Raw genomic sequence first — 23,597 nt, 5'->3', positions numbered from 1 at the left:
TGTTGATGAGATTGTAGCCACTTAAAGCGACTGTTCTTGTGTAAAAGCGAATGAAAAGGAGCTGTGAGTGATGACATATGGGGTACATACTCCCTAACCCAATTGCAAGTTCCCAAAAAACTTTGAAGTTGTTTTTTGTTATGAGGCACTGGGAAACTTTGTATTGTAAAGATGTGTTTTTCTTGAGGCATAATAACACCATACGATATTCGATGGCCAAGGTATTCCAAATCGGAAGTAGCAAACTTACATTTTTGGGGTGAGACTCTAAGATTATGTATCCTTAAACGTTCAAAAACAAGGTTTAGATGATGAATATGAGTGGTCAAATCAGAGGAATAAATGATTATATCATCCAAGTATACTTTGCAGAAAATATTAAGCATACCACACAGTACTTCATTGGTCATTAAACGCTGAAAAGTTCCAGGCGCATTCTTAAGGCCAAATGGCATCACAGTAAACTGGTAAAGAGCACCATCAGGTGTCGAAAAAAGCGGTATACTGTTTAGAGGAAGGTTCGAGTGGAACTTGCCAGTAACCAGACTTGAGATCCAGTACAGAAAATACTGTGGCATTGCCCAAATCCTTAAGAGTGTCTGGAATTCTAGGAAGTACAGATGGTTCATCAGTTGTTATTTTATTTAGAAGTCTAAAATCAACACAAAACCTTGGTTTTTTACCTTCTCTGTTCACCAAATCGACAGAAGAGCTGTATCGAGAAGAGGATGGTTCTATGACTCCAGCTGAAAGCATCTCATCAATCTGATGATACATAACCTCCAGAAGATCAGGTCTAAGAGGATAAGGTTTTTGGACTATACTCTTATTTAGATCTGTCAAAACAATTTTATGTTGAGTTGTTGAAGTTGTAGGCTGCTTTAAACCATAGTTAAATAAATCAACATATTCCTCGATGAGATCTAAAATTTGTGGATTCAGATTTAAGTTTGATTTAAATTGTTGCAAAATATCTTTATTAATAGGTTGAACCTCCAAAGAAGAATGCCAGTAAATTGCTTTTCGGGTTTGGCTTCCCATATATGCACATTTTCTAGCAAAATCCAAAATAACATTATTAGCCCTTAAGAATGGTTCACCCAAAATACATTCTTCTTGAAGTTGTGGTAGTATTACAAAGTTAACATTAAATTCTAAATTGTCAATAAAAAACTGAATATCTACTGAACCTGTAGATAATGTTGGTGTTTGACCCCATGCTAGAGTGAATTTTTTTTGTTTTGATTCAATTTTAGAGTAAAAAGGTACAATGTCTGGTCTAATTAAATTAAGATTTGAACCTGAGTCTAATAAAGCACAAAATTGTTTAGTTTTACTGCAAAGTTGAATACGGGGCAAAGTTACCTGATTGGGACTTTTTGATTGTTCATTTACTGCCTTTGGAGGGTAGATCTCTCCGTTCTCCAGTTCGCTCCGTATTGTGTAGACTGTTGTTGATGTTGACTGTCCGTGTGGGCCGGTCGCGAGTTCAATCCCCGGCCGGCCTGTTGACCGTTTTTCGAGGTGTACGGATTACGAGGACAGTCTTTATAATAGTGCCATCCTTGGCAATATTTGCATGGAGAAGGTGGTCCTGAATTGGGTTGGTTTACTGCAGAATGAGGGTGTTTATTTATAGGCACAGTTTGAGTAAAAAATTTAAGTTCTTCATTAAAGTCTCTTTCTACAGCAGATGCCAAAGTAGACAGGGTTTCACAGGACATTTGCGCCCCATGTCGGCCGAATACGTGACCTAATTTCTGGTCGTAACAGCTCTAAAATTATGGCTGCTCGCAAGTGATCTGGTTTAGTAGGGTCAAGTCTTGAAAACAAAGCTACCTTTCGTGCAATAAAGACACTTACCAGCTCTTTCTGATCTTGAGTTTCCCCATAAAGTGAGGAAGTGGCCGAAGCTGTCACCGAAATGTCGTTAAAATGATTTAAAAACTGTTCCCTAAAGGAAACCCAGGACAAGTTTAAACATTTGTAAGCTTGAAACCACAGCTCTGCATCACCCCGTAACCATGAAGCTGCTACATTAACTCTATCTACCTCAGATTCACAAGTAAAATAATTTTCTAAAGTTTTTATAAAGTATAAAGGGTCATCATGGGTAAAACCATGGAAGGTTACTTGAGGTTGAGGTCTATGATTGGGTTTATTCAACGTTTTGAAGGTTTCAGTAAAAGCCAAGGTTTCCTTATCACATTCTCCACAGTTCGTCCTCCGACCCATACGAGAGCCGTTTTTTTTTAGTGTACCTTGTCGTGAGTCATATTTGAAAGTAAGTATAAGTGTTTTTTTTTTTTTTTTTTTTATTCATTATTTCCATATAGTTTTCCTTCCAAAGAAAAATTCACTTCGTTTCGCTATCCAATGTTAACAATATTTTCCCTTTCAGATGGAACCTGGAAACGGAGGGGATATTGAAAAGGGCCGGGGCCGCGGTCATCGATTGATGGCCTTATTGGCCGCCCAGCGGGCTCGAAGAACCGTGGGTGCGGCCACGCTCAAACTGGGGCCTGAAGCTGATGCTGGTCCTTCCGCGGCCAGTGAGGTGGAGGCTCCCCCTCAAGTGGCCAGTGAGGTGGAGGCTCCTCCTGGAGTCCAAAACTCCCCTGAAGAAGAAAAAACCGAAGAGGAAGGCGGCGTCGACGACTCCTCAACAGTGGTGGCGCCGCGTTTGGCGGTCCATGCTATTGGCAGCAATGCCAAGACTGTCAATTTTTATTTTTTTTAAAATGAAATAAAAATAAACAAATATCAACCGAAATGCTTGTATTACTTTAGTTGCGGGGTTCCTTCCGGTGTCCATGGGTCATGGTAATGTAAAATTCTGCTTACATGGACTACTTCAGTTTTAGATTTTTGTGAAATGCCCTTTCGTATTTCATAGTCCACATCGGACATTTTTCGATTTATGTAGTAAGGACCAAACCATCTAAGCAGTAATTTTTCACTTTTTCCTACTTTCCTAATAGGGGTGAAAACTTTCACTTGGTCACCCACTTCAAATTCAACATGGCGGTGTTTACAATCATAACGTAATTTATCTATGTCTTGTCGCCGTTTTATATTTTCAACTGCCAAATTTCTGACTGCTAAACCAACGTCTCTAATTTGGTCGCTATTACTACTTTCCAAGGGTGGCAACAAGTTTGCTTCTGTTGGTAAAATAGGTTCACGACCGTACACCAGCATGAATGGTGAAAATTTAGTACTATCCTGTTTTGCAGAATTATACGCAAAAGTCACATGTGGAAGATATTCATCCTAATTTGATTGATCAGTATTAGTATACATAGATAACATATTGGCTAAAGTTTTATTAAATCTTTCTGTCAAGCCATTAGTTGCGGGATGATACGCAGTAGTAAACTGACTTCTTGTCCCCATCTTTTTTAGCAATTCCGTAACCAATTCTGATTGAAATACTTTTCCTCTATCGCTTAACAATTCCTTAGGTGCACCGTGTTTTGTAATAATTCTCTCCAGTATAAATTTCGCTACAGGTCCGGCTTTGCCGCTCGGTAATGCGTCAGTTTCCGCCCACCTTGTGGCGTAATCTGTCGCTACCACTATCATGGTTTTGCCGCTGCTACTTCTGCGAAACGGACCTAACAAATCTATTCCAACTTTTTCAAATGGGGTGCCAACTGGGATAGGATGTAACAGACCGATAGGCTTTTGATTTTGTTGGCCTTTCCTGGCCTGACAATCCGGGCATCCTTTTACAAAACGTTCCACGTCCTTTTGCAACCCTTGCCAATAGTATCTTTGTTTTATTTTCGCTAGGGTTTTTGACAATCCCAAATGGTCACTCAGCGGTTCTGAGTGGTGGGAGTACAAAATTTCCCCTATTAACTGTTGTGGTATCACTAAAAGTTTAGTCCGGCCCACTCCATGCGGGTTTATACGGTACAAAACTTCTGACTCAAGCCTAAAATTTTTCGCTTGCCTGCGTATACCAATTGTAGCTTCTTCAGGATGTTTTATAGCCTGAATTATTTCCAAAATGTTTTTATCTTTTGCTTGCAATTCTGCAATGTTACGCATATCTAATAAAAAGGTTGGTATTTCGTCAATTTCTTGTACTTTCGTATTTGCTGGCAAAACAGGATATCTGCTTACGCAGTCTGCATCTCTGTGAGCAATTCCTGATTTATGATGTACTGTGTAGTCAAATTCTGATAACTTTAACGCCCAACGCGCTAAACGTCCAGTAGTCTCTTTCAAGGTTTTTAACCAACATAGCGCATGATGATCAGTCACTAGTTTTATAGGTTTTCCATAAATAAAATGTCTAAAATAGGATAGCGCCCATATGGCTGCTAACCCTTCAAGTTCTGTTATCGAATAATTCTTTTCAGCTTTACTAAGGCTTCTACTTGCATATGCTATTGGGTGTAACGCATTTTCATGATCTTCCTGCAACAATATTGCTCCGATTCCATCTTTACATGCATCTACCCTCAATTCACATCCTTTATTTGGTTGGAAATGTGCCAAAACTGGTTCACTAATCAATTTTTGTTTTAGTGTTTCAAACGCTTTGTCATGTATGTCCTGCCAATCAAATTTATTTTGTTTCCTTGTTAGATCATGTAAAGGACGTGCAATTTTTGCAAAATTTTCTATAAACCGGTAGTAGTTACAAAGTAACAAAAAACTTTGTACACCCTTTACATTTTTTAGTCTTGGAAAATTTTCAATTGAAACTAATTTCGATTTATCAGGAAGAATTCCGTCTTTCGAAATTGTCTAACCAAGAATATTAATTTTTTCTTTTAAATATTCACATTTTTTAGGTTTTAGTGTTAGGCCTGCACTTCGAAGTCTATTGAAAACTTTACGTAATTTTTCCAAATGTTCATCTATTGTTTTAGAAAAAATTATAATGTCGTCCATGTAAATTAAAACTTCTTTCCATTTTAAATCTCTAAACACTACATCTCCTAACTGTTGGAATGTTGCCGGAGCATTGCACAACCCAAAAGGCATCACATTAAATTCCCATAATCCGTGACCTGGCGCTGTAAAGGCAGTAAGTGGCTTACTTTCTTCTTTTACCTTGACTTGCCAATAACCTGAATACATGTCTAACGATGAGAAATATTGGCCGTTTCCTAAGTAAGTCAAAATATCCTCAATATTAGATCCTGACCACGAATTTTTTACCGTCACATCGTTTAACTTGCGATAATCCACGCAAAATCGTGTCTCTCCAGACTTTTTCTTTACTAATACGACGGGACTTGCCCAGGGCGAGTTACTTTGCCTTATTATGTCGTATTGTTCCATTTCTCTTATCTGCTCATCTATTATCTCTCTTTCTTTTTGTGCCACTCTGTAAGGTTTCTGTTTTATAGGTTTAGCATTCCCTACATCAATTTCATGTTCAATGACATCGGTTTTTCCCATATATTTTGATGTTTTAGATAAAACGTCACTATATTCTGAAAGTAATGTCTGCAATTTGTTACACAATTCTGGGTTCGTTATATTACTTAGATTATGGTCATTCGTGGTAATCATTTCTTCATCATCTTCAGTTTCATCAATACAATGAACTGGAATTTTTGTTATATCCATTTCTATATTTTTCTCTAAATAACCGATTGTGGTATTTTTTAATATGAACACTTCTTTAAACCCCATATTGTTAATTTTGATGTACCATTTGTCATTTCTTACAAAAATATTTGAACAAATCAATCCTCTTGGCCGTACTATTTATCGTTCTCGATAAAGCAGTACTTCGTAAACTCGTGCGGAGATAAGGCACAGTTCAGTCGTACCGTTATCTCGCGACCAACCTTGACCATGTAGTCGGTTGCAAGTGTAACCTTCGCACTTTGCGCGGTTGACTCAATCTCGACGTTTGCAAATACCTTATTAGTATCTTCCATTTGTTCTATTTTCCCCATGTTATTGTTGACATTGTTGCCAAAATGTAAAATCAATGGGTCAAGTTCATGGTATAATGTCACAGTATTGGTATTATAGTCAATTCATGATTTTTTACTAGCCAAGAAGTTATGTCCCAAAATTAAGGCTTTTGATAAATTTTGCACCACTAGTGCCTCAACGGAAATAATTGTGCCATTAACTTTTATAATTACCTCCGAATTGTCGAGAGGTTGAACTGTATAACCTCCTGCGGTTATCAGTTGTATATTGTCTTGTAACCGTCTCATGTTCCTGATATAATTTATGTCGACTACATTTTTACAAGCTCCTGTATCAAGTAAAACAGGGACGTTATCTTTATCGTTAACTGTGATATGTACTATTAATGTTTGTTTACTGATGCCCGAAGATGACAATTGGACAATTTCGTTCGGGCTTCTTAGTTTTGAAGTTGTCCTCTGTTGTTTGGGTTTCTCCGGCCTTGAGGTGCATTCCTTTGAAAAGGCCTGTTATTGAAGTTACAAGACACGTGACCGGTCCTACGGCAATCAATGCAAATAACCCGGCCGTCGTGCGTTCTCGTACGAGGCAAATAATAATTATTATTATTATTATTTCTCCAGTTTTGATTAGAAAACTGATTTCTGTTCCTATTAAAAGTATCATGGTTCTGGGGTTGTTGCGAATTGTTTCTTACAAATTGTCGCCGAAATTGTTTCTTACAATTTTCTTACAAATTGTCGACCATTTTGATTTGGTCCAAAATTATTCACCCTTGGAACATAGGTATTTCGTGTCTGATTTTGAACCGTATTTGAAAAATTCCTATTAAAAAATGTTCGTGGTCTTGTGTCATTCCAGGTCCTTTGCCGGTTTGTTGGCTTATTATTACTGTTCACTGCCGCAGATACTGACAATAAAGCTGTACTTTGTGTCATTTGATTTACCAATGTTCTTTCTTTTATATCGCTTATCTTAATCACCAATTGCTTTAAATCGTCAAAATTTCTGTTGCTAGAACTAAGCAAATAATACATGTCATAATAAGACGGATGCAAACCATTTTCAAAATGATCCCTAAACGCATCAAAAGTCATTTCTGGGTCAATTTCGTTTGCAATTGCTACTAGATGATAATAGTACTTCTTTATATCCTCGACGTCTTGCTGTTTGCGAGTGTTTTATCGAAATTTTAACTTTCGGAGTGGCTGTTCTCCAGAAAACTCTTTCAAAAAATCTGATTTTATATTTAGCCATGTTTTCATCTGATTTTCTGGCTCACTAATATAATTACCAAACCATGTATGGGCTGGACCTTCCAAAAAATTAGCTAAATAAGATATTTTGTGATTTTCTGACCAGCTATTCACAATCGCTGCTTTTTCGTATTTATTTATAAAAATACTGGGAGAGTCAATAGAAGGGTTAAATGTAGATGGGCATGTAAACTTTGGGGTGGCTGGAGTTTTTGGCTCAGCCAAAGCTGTCTGTAAAGGCATCTTAGCCATTACTGAAGTATTGTTAGGGCGTATGGCACGGTTTCTTTCCCGAATCACAGGGGGTGGGCAAGAATTATTAGAACTTTGTAATAATTCTGAGGGGCGGGATGAGATAAGCTTTGGTGGCACTACCACTTCTAAGGGACTTCCCTGCCAAGGCCCTTCTGTTTCTCGCGGTTTAGGCGGAGTTCTACTTAACGAAGCTCTTGGTTTGAAATAAACTTCCGTGGATTGGGGCTTAGAAGTTGAAGTCGAGGCTTGGGGAGTTTGAGCTTGACCGCTCACGACAGTATTGTCAAGAGTATTTTCTTCGTCCTCACTGCTTGTCAAACAAACAACTGAACTGGGTTTGTCAAGCTTTTGTTTTTGTGAAGAAGTTGCCGTTTGTGTCGGAGCAGGAGAACTCACAGTCGAACTGTGATGCTCGGGTTTGAAATCTTTTAATTCTTTTATCACCTTTTCTGGGTTTCGACCTCTAGCGATAGCTTCACGTAACAGGAATTTTTCTTTTTCCGACAAACTTTGAGCCGTACTGCGAGTTTTTACTCGATCTTTGTAACTCGACTCACTCATGGACAATGTTTAAATTCATTTATGTGCTATATTTATTTTTTTCAAATTATTTTCGTTTTTTTTTAAACAAGTTGATTATTCCTGGCAATTTCTTTACGAATTTGCTTGTTCATCAAACTAATAATTTTTTAACGCTAAAATACACTAGCATTAACACCCCCATGAAAAAAAAATAATAATTAAAATTTCCTTAGCTGACCATAAATTATCTTTTCCCGAACTATTTGATACACCTCCACTGTTTCCCGCTTGAGAAATAATAATTTCCTCCTCTTTTGAAGATGTACCACCCATATTAAACCAAAATTTTATCAAATGAGCGCTTCAATAGCAAAGGTAATCCCCAAAAAATCACTAAATAAATCAACGTTACTATCCCTAGCCAAAAGAAAATAATACTTAAAATTTCTTTTATAGCCCACACATTATTTTCCTGAATCTGTATCATACCCCAAAAAATAAAATAAAGATAAAAAACTCAACTATTGTTTTTCATCCATCTCAAAACAGACCGGCGCCTCCACCAAATGTCACGTTTAATTTATGAGCCCTTCTGGGTTCATCAATTAAACTGACTCACGACGTTAAACGTCGCGCCGGGATCTCAGTTTTAAGGATGGAATCAAACACTGAGTTTTCTATTAAACACTTCGGCGTGTTTTATACCCGATTGGCTGACGTAGTTTGTTATTGTTCGTCGCCTATTTTTCATATTCCTGCAAAGCAGGTGGTGGCCACTCATCACTGATATGGTGCACCCGGTGCATGATGCACTCGATGCATCATGGTGCGACCTTGCCTCGTGCGCTTAATATTTCGCAATCCTCAAATATTCTTATGTTTTTAAGTCAGTAAGTCCATCTTTTGAATTAATGGATTTTTCATTCGTGACAATATCGCCTAAGGCGAATGACATTAGAAGTTGCCTCTGGCAGAATCAAAGCTAGGGCAGCTTGACATGAATTAAAAGTGCAAAACTTCTACCTTTTGTTGTTGTCCATGAGGTATTGGAAAAAAGCTATTACCTCAGGGGGTTTAGCTAAAAAATATGGAACATTCTTTAAGGCACAGTAATCTCACCAATATTTGGTGCAACTATTGTACTGCTTCATGGTAGACTCGGAAATGGATTTAATGTGAGTGTTTATAGCCTCTTCAGGAATATCCTTTAATTTAAATGCCGCCCTGATAACACTGCCGCCACCTGGTTAAGGTCCTTATGTAAGGGGTGATGAGATCTGAAAGGCGAAGATAAAATGCACTGTTAGGTTGGAATTCAATAATATTGTCACGAATAACATAAATTGCACGCACTAAGTTCCGTTACCTAGTCGGGCCCCGGTCTCCCCTAGTGCACTGTCTGAATCAGCAAGACCGGCAAATTGGGGTCACGATGTGGGTATTTAATCAGCGTCTCAAGCCATCGACGAGGACCGAACTCTGGGGTCATCCCCAGAGGGAGGTCACGAGCGACAGTCCGAACTTTCTAGTGCCCGGACGGCTCGTTACACTTGGACGGCTTGGCGACACTTCAGAAGGGCTTACGCACCTACCACTAGACGTACACACCCTCACACCCCCTCTTGGTCAGTGTTCACTGCCTAATAAAGAAGACATACTTAAGCTACGATCTTGTTTCTCTTCCTACGCTACCCCCTAAACGTGACAATATTAGATAAATGAGCGAGTTTATTAAATATTGGATACCAGGGTTGAGAAGGCCACTTTGGAACTACTAAAATTCCTTCGGCCTGATCTACGACTATTTCATTTAGGACCTTACAGATAAGGACAAAAGGAGGAAAAGCATAAAATTTTAGTCCTTTCCAAGATACCGTAAAGGCATCAATATTGACAGATTCGGAGTCGATTTCCCAAGAAATATACTTCTGACATTTCTTGTTTATGCGTGATGCAAAAAGTCAATTTCTGGAGTACCAAACTCCAGGACTATTTTTGCATATGCATAATTCGCCAATTTCCATTCGCAGTCATCGAGAAGGACCCGTGAACTCTTATCAGCTTTGGTGCAATCAGACTTAATATAATAGAGAGTATAAATGTGCTAGGACAAGAGGTAAAGAAGGTGAACTCTTATGTCTACCTAGGTCAAGAGTTCACATTGGGTAAAGCCAATCAAGAACTTGAAATTAACCACAGAATACATCTAGGATGGGCGGCCTACGGGAAGATGCGTCACGTCTTCAACTCCAACCTACCCCTCAAACTAAAAACCAAGGTTTACATGGAATGCATTCTCCCAGTAACAACCTACGGATGTGAAACATGGGTCCTAACAAAGAAAATCTTAAATAAATTAAAGATACACCAAAGATCAATAGAACGAAAAATGATAGGAATAACGCTTAAAGACCATAAAACCAATGAGTGGATAAGAAATAGAACCAAGGTAGAGGACATAGTGAGGCGAATAGGCAGTCTTAAATGGAACTGGGCCGGACATGTTGCCCGAAACAAAAACAACTGGAGCGGAAAAATAACAAGATGGAGACCTTGGGGGGAGAAAAGAAGCACCGGCAGACCACAACAAAGATGGCATGATGACATCAAAAGAACAGCCGGACTTAACTAGAACCAAGTGGCACAGAACAGGGAAAACTGGAAAAATATGAGAGAGGCCTATATCCAAAGGATAGAAAACGGCTAGAAGAAGAAGAAGACTTAATATAAGATGCAAATACCCATAAGTTATTCTTCTCACACCACTGCCAAATTTCTCTGGTTACATGGTTTGTGGAGGGTATACAGAAGAATGGATCTACGTCTAATGTTTTTAGTAAAACATTTCAAGCCAAGGAGGGTTGCTTTGAGTTCTAGAAAGTTTATATGGCGGGAGAGCTCTGGTTGTAACCACAACTCTCTCGCATGCTGTAAACCGCAGACTGCCCCCCAACCAGTTTTGCTAGCATTAGTGAAAATTTCTAAGTAAAAGTCATGAGTGCGAATTTCATTAAAATAATTGGATATAATACTAGTCCACCAGGAAAGTTCATTTCGGAATACCAATGGCATTGACAATTTTGTCTTGTAGTTCTGGTTAGACTCCTTTAAGGCTAAATATGTGTGCCTTTCAAACTCTTTAGTGTATAATTTTCCATACTTTACTGCTGGACAGGCTGACACTAAAATACCAATAAATTGGGCAAAAAATCTAATAGAACAACTATGGGCTGTTAACAAAGAAGATAAAAATTTGATAATTCTTTGTATTTTAACTTTGGGTAATCTTAAGTCTGGTGAGCTAAAAAGAAATTTAGAAGATAAATTGACAATGGATGGTACGTATATAATTCGCAGACAATTTATAATGTGATAGCGGTACTGGTTCTTGCTGGTTTGTTTGTGGTTTTTATAACTAGAAAAACAAAGACAAACTTTTCTTTTCAGTGAGCGGGATACACTAAAAACAAATCTCAAACTGTTTCAAATGGTAGCTCTAAAATGTTTGCAAAAAGTTGCAGTTTTGTTTTATTCTACAGGAGTTTCTGTTTTGTTTTTGTATTGTGTGTTTAGTGGAAAACTGCCATTACATCGATTATGAACAATACAGATATTTTATTGGTGAATCGTGCAGGTACATACCTTAGTTGTCCCATCTGTACATACAGATGCCTCTTATATATGGGTGAAAGGCAACCAAAATGCTACACCAGAAGAAAATCTAAATTAAAATGGTAGTTAGTTTTTAAAACGTAGTAGGTTGTTCATGACATCTAGGATTAACAATTTATTTTTTTTCCAACTTGATCTTGTTCTATACCAACACCCTCACAAGATAATCTCGCTACGCCTTTCTCCAATATACTCTGTTGGAGCTTACAAGTAGAAATGTCTTTTGAAGTAAAAGTTTGTAGCACAAAGGCTCGAGCAAAATAGCACGCCACCGTCAAAATATGTATTACGCATGTCTCAAACTCTACAGTTTGACTCGAATCCTCAAACTGCTCCGGCAGCCATCAAACCAACCACAAACTCTGCACGAACAGTCGGCGGTGCAATCAGAGCTGGTCCAAGATTTGAAATTTGGGTTGCCTGAACGCGATAAACGCATAGAGCATGCGGCAACAGTCGGAAGTTAATAAAAAAAACCTTCAGTGTTGCGATATGAATAGTGCAATTGGTTTTTTGGTAAATATTTACTTTTTAGCAAAATAACCTTAAAGAGACTCTGAACATGTGTTGGAGCTCAATAAAAATGATAGTAGTTTAATTTTTCGGGGAAGTTATTTGTATTCTTAGTAAAAAGTGAACTATGTTGTTAAAAATGTAGCTTTCTACTTTAATAAGTTTCTCATACAGTATTGTATTTTGCAATGTTACTTCCAGTGGCATACGATTTGTATCAATGACCTTTTTTACGTTTATTAGCTCAAAATAGAGATCTTTAGGTTTAAAAATGCTTGGATGCAAAATTTTCAATTTTGAAAAATGTAATTTCAATTTCTATATCTGTTAATATGGCATCGATAATTTCATACAGATTTATGACTTGGTTTAAAACATCTTTTATAAAAGCTGTGTTTTTCCGTAATGTGTTTTTTTGCACAATTAGTCCGAGTTGATCTAATTTAGTTTCTAGTAACTTTTCATCGTGTTGGACTGTATCAATTGTGTTGTTAAATTTCTCTAAAAGGTTGAGAGATAAGGAATTCTCTTTTCTAATATTTGAGGCTAATTTTTTTTTATTTAGTTGTAGTTAGTGATTACTTTGAAAATTGATCCTATACCGTTTATTTATTAAGCCACGCTTGTACCTATGGGAATGCGGAATTATTTCCTTATGTTTTAGTTTCACTCAAGATGAATGATTTAGAATGGAGTTTATTTAGTTCTTCGATTATGGGGTTCATATCGTAGTAGTGCAAAAGTGTATATGAATATTCTTCCAATTTTGCTTGCCCCAATTTAATTGAAATTAACCAACTGTTATTTTTTCTTCAATTGCTATTGCAATTACTATGTGAAGAAATCTGGAATAAAATTACTGTTATTAGAAACTATACTTTTATTGTCACGGTCGCCTAATGTTGGAAAGGTGTACCTTTTCTTTATTTTCTGTTTTTCCCGTCTTCTTCTTAGTATTGTTACGGTTTTCCCGTGGGTTCACACAAAGTCAATTTAACTCAACAATTAATAAATTTATTAACACTTCAAAACACTCCGTACAATAATTAACACAGCTACTAAAACACTACTACAATTCCACAATTACTTCGCTATTTAAACTTTACCGCGTTCCCAAATTCACTACTACACTTCTACTAACTAACTACGCCGTCGTCAACGCCGCTTCTTTTATATTCGCAAACCACGTTCTAGAATGACCGCGAAACGCTTCGCGGGTTGCCTTGACCATTCAAGAATATTCCAGGAAGCGCTTCCTAACTGTGTGGCCTACTTTAATACGCGCCCGGCCAGATATTGCGGCGCATCGGTTTCATGGAGTATCGAGCATAGTAGGCCCAAACCGTAACACTGCCCCCCTCTTAAAGCTGATCGTCCCGATCCGCTTCATCTAGTCCCTGGTATTTCTTGAGTCTGTCCAGATGGACAATTTTCATCTTGCCTTTGGGGCTGCGTTGGACTCTGTATGCGACGTCGTTTAACCTTTTTACCACATTGTAAGGTCCCTCCCAGTGTCGTTGCCATCTTTGACTTAATCCTTTGCTCCTTCTGGGTTGAAACATCCACACAGCATCACCTTCCTTATAATTGCCACCAGTTGGTCTGTGGTCCAGTGTCATTTTCATACGATCGTTGTTTGGTTTCATCTTCTCTCTCTCAAGTTCCCGAATTGTGATGGATCCCTTCTGTAACGAACACTGGTCACACCGTTTACACCATTCCTCAACGTCCTTTCTGAAGTTAATCCAGTAAAATCGATCTCTTATTCTAGCCAAAGTCTGGTTTACTCCAAAGTGTCCTCCTCCGCGACTGTCATGTAGTTCTCTCAGCACATTCTCTTTGCAGGAATTGGGCACTATTGTTTGGTAAACAAAGCGTTTTCCGTCTGGACTTTCCCATTTGCGAGTAATTAAGTCATCTCGCAGTCGAAGCGAATTCCACTGCAACCAGTAACCCCTTACTGTTGGTCCATATCTGGAAATCTGTTGCCAATCCGGTTTCAAATCCTTCTCCAACCATCTTCTGATTCAAATCAGAGTCTGAGCGCTGTCCTTTTATTATGTCTTCCTTAGAAACGCTGCTCTTCATTCTTTTTGTAGCCTCTTTATCTGTCACCATCGCGATTTGACCAATCCTCCAACCATTATGAATTTGTCCTTTCCGATAACTTAAGTCACTATCCAAAGCTTGACGATCCTCTACATATCGCGGTAAATGTCCTTCCGGGTTCTTCATTTCCTGCTCCTGGTTACGCCAGTTCTGCGGGGTCGGTAAACGAGACTGCTGTCTGCAATTCCATTGGTAATGTCCTTTACGTCCACAAATATAACATGTAATGTTTCTTTTAACAGAGGAGTTCCGGTGATTTGTTCTAATGTCCTGATTTCGTCGGCACTGTGGGTTTGGAGAACAAGACCGCTGTCTGCAATTCCTTCTAATGTGTCCCGTACGTCCGCATCGATAACACTCCACTCTCGTGATCGGACGTGATCGGTCTAATTGTGTGGACTGAATATCTCCTAATGCTGCCATTTGTTGCACTATTTGGCCGAACATTGATTCAATTTTATTCATTGGTGTAGCAGCATGATCGGCTGGCGGTTCTCTCTCCTCTTGAATTGTCTCTGGCTGAAAGTCATTGCACGCAGCTTCAATTTCCAGCGCTCGAACCAGTAATTCGCTGTTGTTGCTCCCTTTGAACATCTTCAGCCATTTCTTTACCTCCAGATCTCGAATCCCATCTACAAAATACTGTGCCACAAGTTCTTCTTGGGCTTCATCCGGGACGGCTGGGTAAGCCAGATGCACAAGGCGACGAATTTCGGTTTCAAACTCTTCTAGATTTTCACCAGTTTTCTGCTGTCTTGCCATTAATTGCGTTCGATACAGTCCTTTCTTATGTTGATCCCCATAACGACGTTCTAATGCAGCTACTAATGCGTCATAGTTGCTTTGTTGGGCGATAGGCAGAGTCTGTAACAGCTCCAATGCAGGTCCTCGTAATGCCACCACCAGTGCTACAGCCTTTTCCTCGTTACTCCATCTATTTGCATTTGCAGCGGCCTCAAATTGGAGTTGGTACGTTGCCCATGAAGTTTGACCGTCTTATGTGGGAGGTTTGATCTTGTTGAGCCCGTTTCCGGTGATCACTGTAGAGTTGGGTCCTCTGCTGTCAATTTTCATTTGCTGTCAAGTCGCGTAGCTTTATCTCAACATCGTTCTGAATTTTATTAATGTCGTCCCGAACATCATTAATGTCTTCCCGAACATCCTTTAATTTTTCCTCAACATCACTCTCCATCTTTTTAAGACTATGGGTTACATACTCTTGGATTTCTGTTTTGGTCCCCGCTAGAACGTTCAATACTTCTTCGTTACGTTTTTCTTGCCGCTCTCTATCTTCTTGACGCATTTCCATATCTTGTTGTCTCATTCTTTCTTTTTTCTTCCTTCTCTTGTTGTCGAATCCTTTCTTGTTCTTCCTTCTCTTGTTGTCGAATCCTTTCTTGTTCTTCCTTCTCTTGTTGTCGAATCCTTTCTTGTTCTTCCTTGTCTTGTTGTCGAATTCTTTCTTGTTCTTCCTTGTCTTGTTGTCGATTTTGTTTAAGCATTTCCATCATAGCTGCAAGTTGGGCCTCCATGTTTGCACTTTGACGTCTTGTTATTGGCATAAAATAAATTTAACACACCACTGTTTCGAAAATCTCTAGTCCGGTTCTGAACACTGTCTTTAACCCGAAGTTTAGTTCCAATTCACGTCGCACTAAAGTCACACAAAGTCAATTTAACTCAACAATTAATAAATTTATTAACACTTCAAAACACTCCGTACAATAATTAACACAGCTACTAAAACACTACTACAATTCCACAATTACTTCGCTATTTAAACTTTACCGCGTTCCCAAATTCACTACTACACTTCTACTAACTAACTACGCCGTCGTCAACGCCGCTTCTTTTATATTCGCAAACCACGTTCTAGAATGACCGCGAAACGCTTCGCGGGTTGCCTTGACCATTCAAGAATATTCCAGGAAGCGCTTCCTAACTGTGTGGCCTACTTTAATACGCGCCCGGCCAGATATTGCGGCGCATCGGTTTCATGGAGTATCGAGCATAGTAGGCCCAAACCGTAACAGTATTTATACTAACTAATATAGTAGGTTTAGAAAATTTATCAGTATGTTTTTGCCTATTGTGTTTTTTAAGGTACAGGTTTTGATCGGGTTTGAAAAGTTCATTTACATCATCTTTATGTTTGTTTAATTTTTCAGCTTAATTTTCTTTTTTTTTTGAGTAAATTAGCATTTAATTGGGAATATAAAGCTTTAGTATTTTCTTTGTAATTATTGATATAATCGTTTATTAAAATTTGATCTAATTTAATATCAAAATTGTCGTTGGTAGTAAGGTGTCCTTGGATGAGGTCTTTGGTTTCAGATTGGTAACAGAATGAATGGTATGGTTGTAAGCGAGAATAGCGTAAATCATTTTTGTTTTGATTGGGGTATCGCCATATTCTTGATTGTTTAATAATCGGATATGTTCCTGTTTAGTTGTGAAGATAATTGGACTGCACTTCTTTCTGAGGTTATGCAAACAGCAAATAAATTCGAACCAAAAAATTCGTTTATTGTGAACTCAACAAATAATTTAGATTTAGTTAACGGGTTAAAGTCGCAAGAACAATTAGTATTTGATTAATTGTCAAATTAATCGTACAAAACGTGAAAAAATGCGTGCAACAACAAAACCTGTACAAAATCGACTTTTTTTTTAACAACACACCGTTCCCCGGTCGTGATCTATCGCTGTCTCTCACACAATCACGTTATTAATCGTCGCGGCAGGGTTGTCACGTTGATCTTTATTTACTTAGAGTCGTAACATGCCCCCTCGTTAAAAAGTAATCGCATTTTTCCCGTTTATTATCCAGAATCCAAGACGGATAATTGTCAATAAATTCTGAATCCCCGCATGAAGGTGTTTTATGTGTTCACTCATGATTAACAAATCGGTAAACTTGTGCTTGTAGGGCAAAATAATAGAATGGCTTTGGTCAAAACTATAATTGGAATTAGTTACTCGTCCACCTACTCGTAAGATTCCGTTTGAGTCTAAAAAAGAATTTAAATTCAAAATTCTACTGTTGTTTAAAATTTTGTTACGTCGTTGCAAGTGAACTTTTTCATTGTAAAAACGCATTTTTGAAAAGAATTTTCGAAACGAAAGATTCGTCCAGTTCTTCGATTGTCAACGTATTACATTTTGGCTGTATTTTCTTTAATCCACGATTTTTAAATCTCCAAATGTACGCTACAATTCTTAGCAATTTATGTAAAGTTGAAAACTTGTCAAAAATATCCAACTCAGGTAGGTCAATTTTTATCTCTACAGCATTATTTATAAATGTTACATCAGGTTTAAATTCAAGTACATTTTCTAAAGTAAAAAGTTGATTTACGTCGTCACTAGAATTGCATGAGTAGTTATTGTATTGAAAATGTTGTAAAAAGTCAGGTCCTCTAAACCAAAGGTTGCATCCTAACAATTCTTTAGGACTTAATCCCCTAAAGATTACATCAGCGGGATTATTTTTGCTTGATACATGCGCCCAATCGTTTAATTCAGAAATTTCCGTTATCTTAGAAACGCGATTGGCTACAAAGGTCTTAAGCTTAGCGGGATCAATTCTAAACCAAGACAATACAATAGTTGAATCGGTAAGATATTTAACGTTAGCATGTTTGATATCAATGGTTTGTAATACTTTATGCATTAATTTAGCCAAAAACACAGCTAAAAGTTCGAGTCGCGGTAAAGTTAATTTTTTAGCCGGAGCTACCTTAGATTTCGCAGTCAATAGTCTAATTTCCCTTTTTCCTGAAGTATCTACAGGACATAAATAAATGCAGGCTCCGTATGCCTTTTCCGAGCTGTCACTAAATCCGTAGAGTTCAATATGTTTCCATTTGGGAATAATAGCAAGTCTTTCTATTTGAACTTTGTTTATACAAGATATTTGGTTTGAAAATTCTATCCACAATTGTTTTAAATTGTTAGGAACTTCTTCGTCCCAGCTAAGTTGTAATTTCCACAAGGATTGAATGATAATTTTTGCTCTAATTAAAGCCGGACCCACCAATCCAAGCGGATCGAAAATCTGCGATTTGTGGACAAGATCGTTCGCTTTGTTACTTTATTGGAGGAAGAAGTTACGTTAATCGAGTACCTTAATAAGTCCTGCTTCCCAAACAATGCCTAAGGTTTTCAAATGTTTACCATTTTGGAACAAAACAAGATTGTCTTTATTATCGTTATTATTAAACTCAAGAATTTTAGTCAACATTTCTTCACTGTTTGAAGACCATTTTCTCATTTTAAAATTAGCTTGTCCTAGAATTGTATTAAGTTCTTGATACACTTCAATTGCTTCTGCTTCAGAGTTTAAACTAACCAATAAATCGTCCATGTAAAATGACTTTTTGATTATGTTTGACGTCTGCGGGTAAACATTCTGATTCAAATTTGCTAATTCTTTTAAACAACGTAAAGCTTGGAAGGGTGCACTTGCCCTGCCATACGTGACTGTGTTAAGCTTGTATACAGGGTGGACCATAAGTAATGGGACATAGAGCTACAGCATATTCCTGACATCAAAATAATACGATTTAGCGAAATTGTTCTATACCGAAAATTAATATTAAGAAAGATACAGGGTGTGAAAGTTGAAATTTTATTTTTGTTTTTATATCATATCTTCACGGTCGTTTGATATAAATTACTGAAAGTTGGTATAAAGGGGTTTTGGCAGGCGTTAAATACGATGCTTTCATTTGTTTTGTAGTAGCTGATAGGGGGCGCTAGCTGCAACCATATCCGTTCCTTCAAGAGACTGAAACGACCATAGCTCTCAAAATATGATTCTAAGATGTTTTCTATGTAAAAAAGGTATACTTGTTGTAAGTCTTAAAAGTTGACTGTTTTCGAGTTATTTAATGTTTTATTATTGCATGCATTGTCGTATGTTAATACGATATGTGCTGTATACCCTTAAGTTACACACATAACAGTTTCTGTATGTAAATTTGACCGTTTAAAAAATGTTTGTAGTAAAACTTTTAATAAATCACACAACAAAATGATAAATTAGATATTAAGTGGGTATACAATCATTTGCGTTGAAACAACCTAAACTACAAACTGCTAGAAATTAAAAAACTAGAAATGAAACAGGTTTTTTTTGGCCAACAAATGTTCTATATGGCCACCATTGACACTAATACATTTTGAAATTCGTTTCATGAATGACTGCCTAATCGTGAAAAGGATTTCTTCTTCATTTCTAACTTGATCAGCAGCATTAAGAATTCTTTCCCATAACTGGTCGCGGTCATTGATGATCTCATTATAAACAATTGTTTTCAAATAACCCCAAACACAAAAATCTAATGGATTAAAATCCGGGCTTCGAGCAGGCCATAGAATCGGTCCGCTTCGTCCGGTGGAAAAATAGTATTTAGATCTTGCATGATATACATATTCTGTCGCAAATTCAACGGTACAGGGTGATTGATTGAATTTTGACCACCCCCTTAACTTCCATAATTTTGATTTTAGCAAAAAACGTTAAATACAAAACTAGAAGATATTTAGGTCTACTTTATTTTTAGATAAACAGTTATTATACAGGGTGTCCCAAATTTGAGTAACGAACCAAACTTATGTTTTTTTAAATAGAATGACCAACTTTTTATCCGATATTTGAATTCTACCTCCAATTCTAGGCCTAATTGATGTAAAATGTCTGTATCGATATTCAACTGTTTCCGCAGCAGCGTCCTTGATTTGGTTGAATTTTGACCACCCTCTTAACTTCTTTAATTTTGATTTTAGCAAAAAACGTTAAATACAAAACTAGTAGATATTTAGGTCTACTTTACTCTTAGATAAAGAGTTATTATACAGGGTGTCCCAAATTAAAGTAGCAAACCAAACATGGTTTTTTTAAATACAATGACCAAATTTTTAATCCATATTTTAATTCTACGTCAGATTCTAGGCCTAATTGATGTAAAATGTCTGTATCGATATTCAAATGTTTTCGCAGCAGAGTCCTTGATTGATTGAATTTTAACCATCCCCTGAACTCCCGTATTTTTGATTTTAGTAAAAAAACTAGTTGTAGCAACAGTTTACTTATATTTGGGTCTACTTTTACTCTTATATAAACAGTTATTATACAGGCTGCCCCAAATTTGAGTAACTAAATTAAACCTTAATCACATAGTCGAGGAAACATTGTTAAAGTAACAGATGCCGCGGAAACAGTTGAATATCGATACAGACATTTTACATCAATTCCTAAAATTTGACGTAGAATGCAAATATCGGATAAAAAGTTGGTCATTGTGTTTAAAAAACATAAGTTTGGTTCGTTACTAAAATTTGGGACACCCTGTATAATAACTGTTTATCTAAAAATAAAGTAGACCTAAATATCTTCTAGTTTTGTATTTAACGTTTTTTGCTAAAATCAAAATTAAAGAAGTTAAGGGGGTGGTCAAAATTCAACCAATCAAGGACGCTGCTGCGGAAACAGTTGAATATCGATACAAACATTTTACATCAATCAGGCCTAGAATTTGACGTAGAATTCAAATATCGGATAAAAAGTTGGTCATCGTATTTAAAAAAACATAAGTTTGGTTTATTACTCAAATTTGGGACACCCTGTATAATAACTGTTTATCTAAAAATAAAGTAGACCTAAATATCTACTGGTTTTGTATTTAACGTTTTTTGCTAAAATCAAAATTAAGAAAGTTAAGGGGGTGGTCAAAATTCAATCAATCACCCTGTACATGTTCTATAAGACCACCGAGTTAATTTTGAAGAAAATTTAGGTAAGAGTTTCCATTAATATTTGATGGTAATTCATATGGACCTCCGACATAATCTCCAATTATTCCACACCAAACATTTATTTTGAACTCGTGTTGGAAGAGCCGTTCGTTTATTAAATGTGGATTTTCCATATCCCAAGCATGCATGTTCCGAAAGTTAAATACACCGCGTCGAGTAAACGTGGCTATTATTTAAAAATAGCGGATTTCTGTTTTGTTGGGTCCGGAAAAGTGTGATAACTCTAGTATGCGGGGAAGATCGGCTGGTAACAAATTTTGCACAGGTGTAAAATGATATGGATGCAGACCTTCTTTACGAAATATTCGAAGTATTGATGATTTACTGACACCGCATTCTGCCTTCAATCGTCTTGTACTTAGTCTGGGATTTTCTGCTACTCTTACCAAAATTTCTTCCTCTTGGTCTGCAGTTATAACTTTTGGACGTCCCAAACTATCTCGCTTAGGTCGAAACGATCCAGTTTCACCCAAGCGGTCATAAATACGCTAAAATATGTTGTGATTGGGTTGCCTTCTATGGGGATATATCTCAAAATACTTGCGACAAGCCGTTCGTCCATTAAAGTTTGTTTGCGCATAGACATATAGCATATCTCTCATTTCTTCATTAGAAAACAGCGTATGTCTTGGCATATTTTCACAAGTAAACTTATTTCAGTACATGAATTTCACAGATAAACATAACTTTAAAATAAAGCTAGTTGTTATGAACGCCCTTTTTGTTTTTGTATCAAAGCCTACTTAGAATTAAAAAAAAATAGTAATCAAAATCTGCTGTACTTGGAAATGCATGCAATAATAAAAGATTAAATAACTCGAAAACGGTCGACTTTTAAGACTTACAACAAGTATACCTTTTTTACGTAACATCTTAGAATCACATTTTGAAGACATATGGCCTTTTCAGTTCCGTAAAAAAACGTTTGAGCCTCTTGAAGGGACGGAGATGATTCCAGCTAGCGCCCCCTATCAGCTACTACAAAACAAATGAAAGCATCGTATTTTACGCCTGCCAAAACCCCTTTAGTTAGTTAGTCTAGTTAGTCTTCTTTATTTCTAATTATGGTCACAATACATTTCCTGTAACTACAAAAAACATACATGAAAACACAAAAAGAAACAGCGTCATTTTAAGAATGAGTGTACACCTAATAGTCTCTTACATAATCCCTGATACAATATGGCTCTAAATTAATTAACATCTGTTTTACCTTTCTTTTAAAAAGTTTCTCATTTCTTTCTAATTTTAAATCATTTTGTAATGTGTTAAAAAGCTTCAAACAGGCATAATATGGATTTTTTTCGGTTATAGTTAATCTGTGTATCGGATAATTTACATTTACGCTTAGAGTGTTATAACTATGATGTACCTCCAGATCAAACATACTTTTGTTTTTGAAAAAGAAAACTATACATTCATAAATATATAGTCCCCACACCGTCAGAATGCCATTAGCTTTGAAAACCCCCCTGCAGCTCTCCCTGTATCCCATTTTCTTGACTATTCTAAGTGCTCGTTTTTGTAAAACAAAAATTTTTTCCATTAAGCTATTAGAACCCCAAAATATTATCCCATACTTGAGCACAGATTCAAAGTTTGCGTAATGTTCTTTCATTCATGTATTTCGCAGTGACTCGTATGCCATAGCAAACTGAACTAAGCTTTTTGTTTAACTCTAAAATATGATTTGACCAGTTTAGGAATTCATCCAAGTGAATTCCAAGAAATTTGGTATGTTCTACTAGCTCTGTATTTGATTGTCCAAAAGTTAGTGTTCCAGGTTTTTCAATTTTGAATTGTTTTGTTCTAAAGAGTAGAACCTTTGTTTTATTAATATTAAGTAATAATCTGTTACTTTTAAACCAATCTTGTGCTCTGCAAAATAAGTTTTCTCCCGATAGTGCTAGGCTTTCTACATTTCTTCCCCCTGTCAATAAATTCGTATCATCGGCATAACACGTCACATGCTCATTTTCTGAAAGCAGAATGTTGCTCAGGTCATTAAGAAATACAATGAATAAAATAGGTCCCAATATGCTTCCCTGTGCAATTCCAATTTTATTTTCCTTCAGACTTGAGAAATAATTTTGTCCATTTTTTAATATTTTAACTTTTTGTTGCCTATTAGTTAAATATGATGAAAACAAATGTAATGTTTGACCTCGCACACCGTAAGCCTTAAGTTTTCTAAGCAACATATAGATATATATAAGAAATTATTTTTATTCTCACTTGAAAAAAATCTTTTGTATTCCATATTTTTTTCAAAGGTTTTCTTTATCTTAAAAGTTACTTTTTGCGCAGTGTGATCTGAGGTAGATGTATGTAGCACGGCACTATGTACAATATTGTTAAAGTTTACAAATATATTGTCTATACAAGAGCTAGAATTTTTACTAATTCTAGTGTTCTCAAAAATTGTTTGTTTCAATCCAAACGACTCCAACAGGTCACCAAAGTCTCCCTTAGCTGTATTACTTTTCAGCATTTCCACGTTAAAATCGCCAGCAACAATAACGCGCTTGTTCTCCTTCATTA

At 36.8% G+C, this 23,597-nt stretch overlaps 1 pseudogene; it reads right to left on the bottom strand.

Annotated features, from left to right (window-relative positions):
• Nucleotides 1-19,579: 19,579 nt before the first annotated feature.
• Nucleotides 19,580-21,691, bottom strand: LOC145734968 (uncharacterized; annotated as a pseudogene).
• Between the last annotated feature and the right edge of the window lie 1,906 nt (nucleotides 21,692-23,597).

The sequence above is a fragment of the Ips typographus genome, linkage group LG10 (assembly GCF_016097725.1).
Source record: "Ips typographus isolate SLU linkage group LG10, UJ_Ityp_2.0, whole genome shotgun sequence".
Taxonomy (NCBI): Eukaryota; Metazoa; Arthropoda; class Insecta; order Coleoptera; family Curculionidae; genus Ips; species Ips typographus.
Note: the sequence above shows the minus strand (reverse complement) of the source record. Positions and strands in the feature narration are given on the sequence as shown.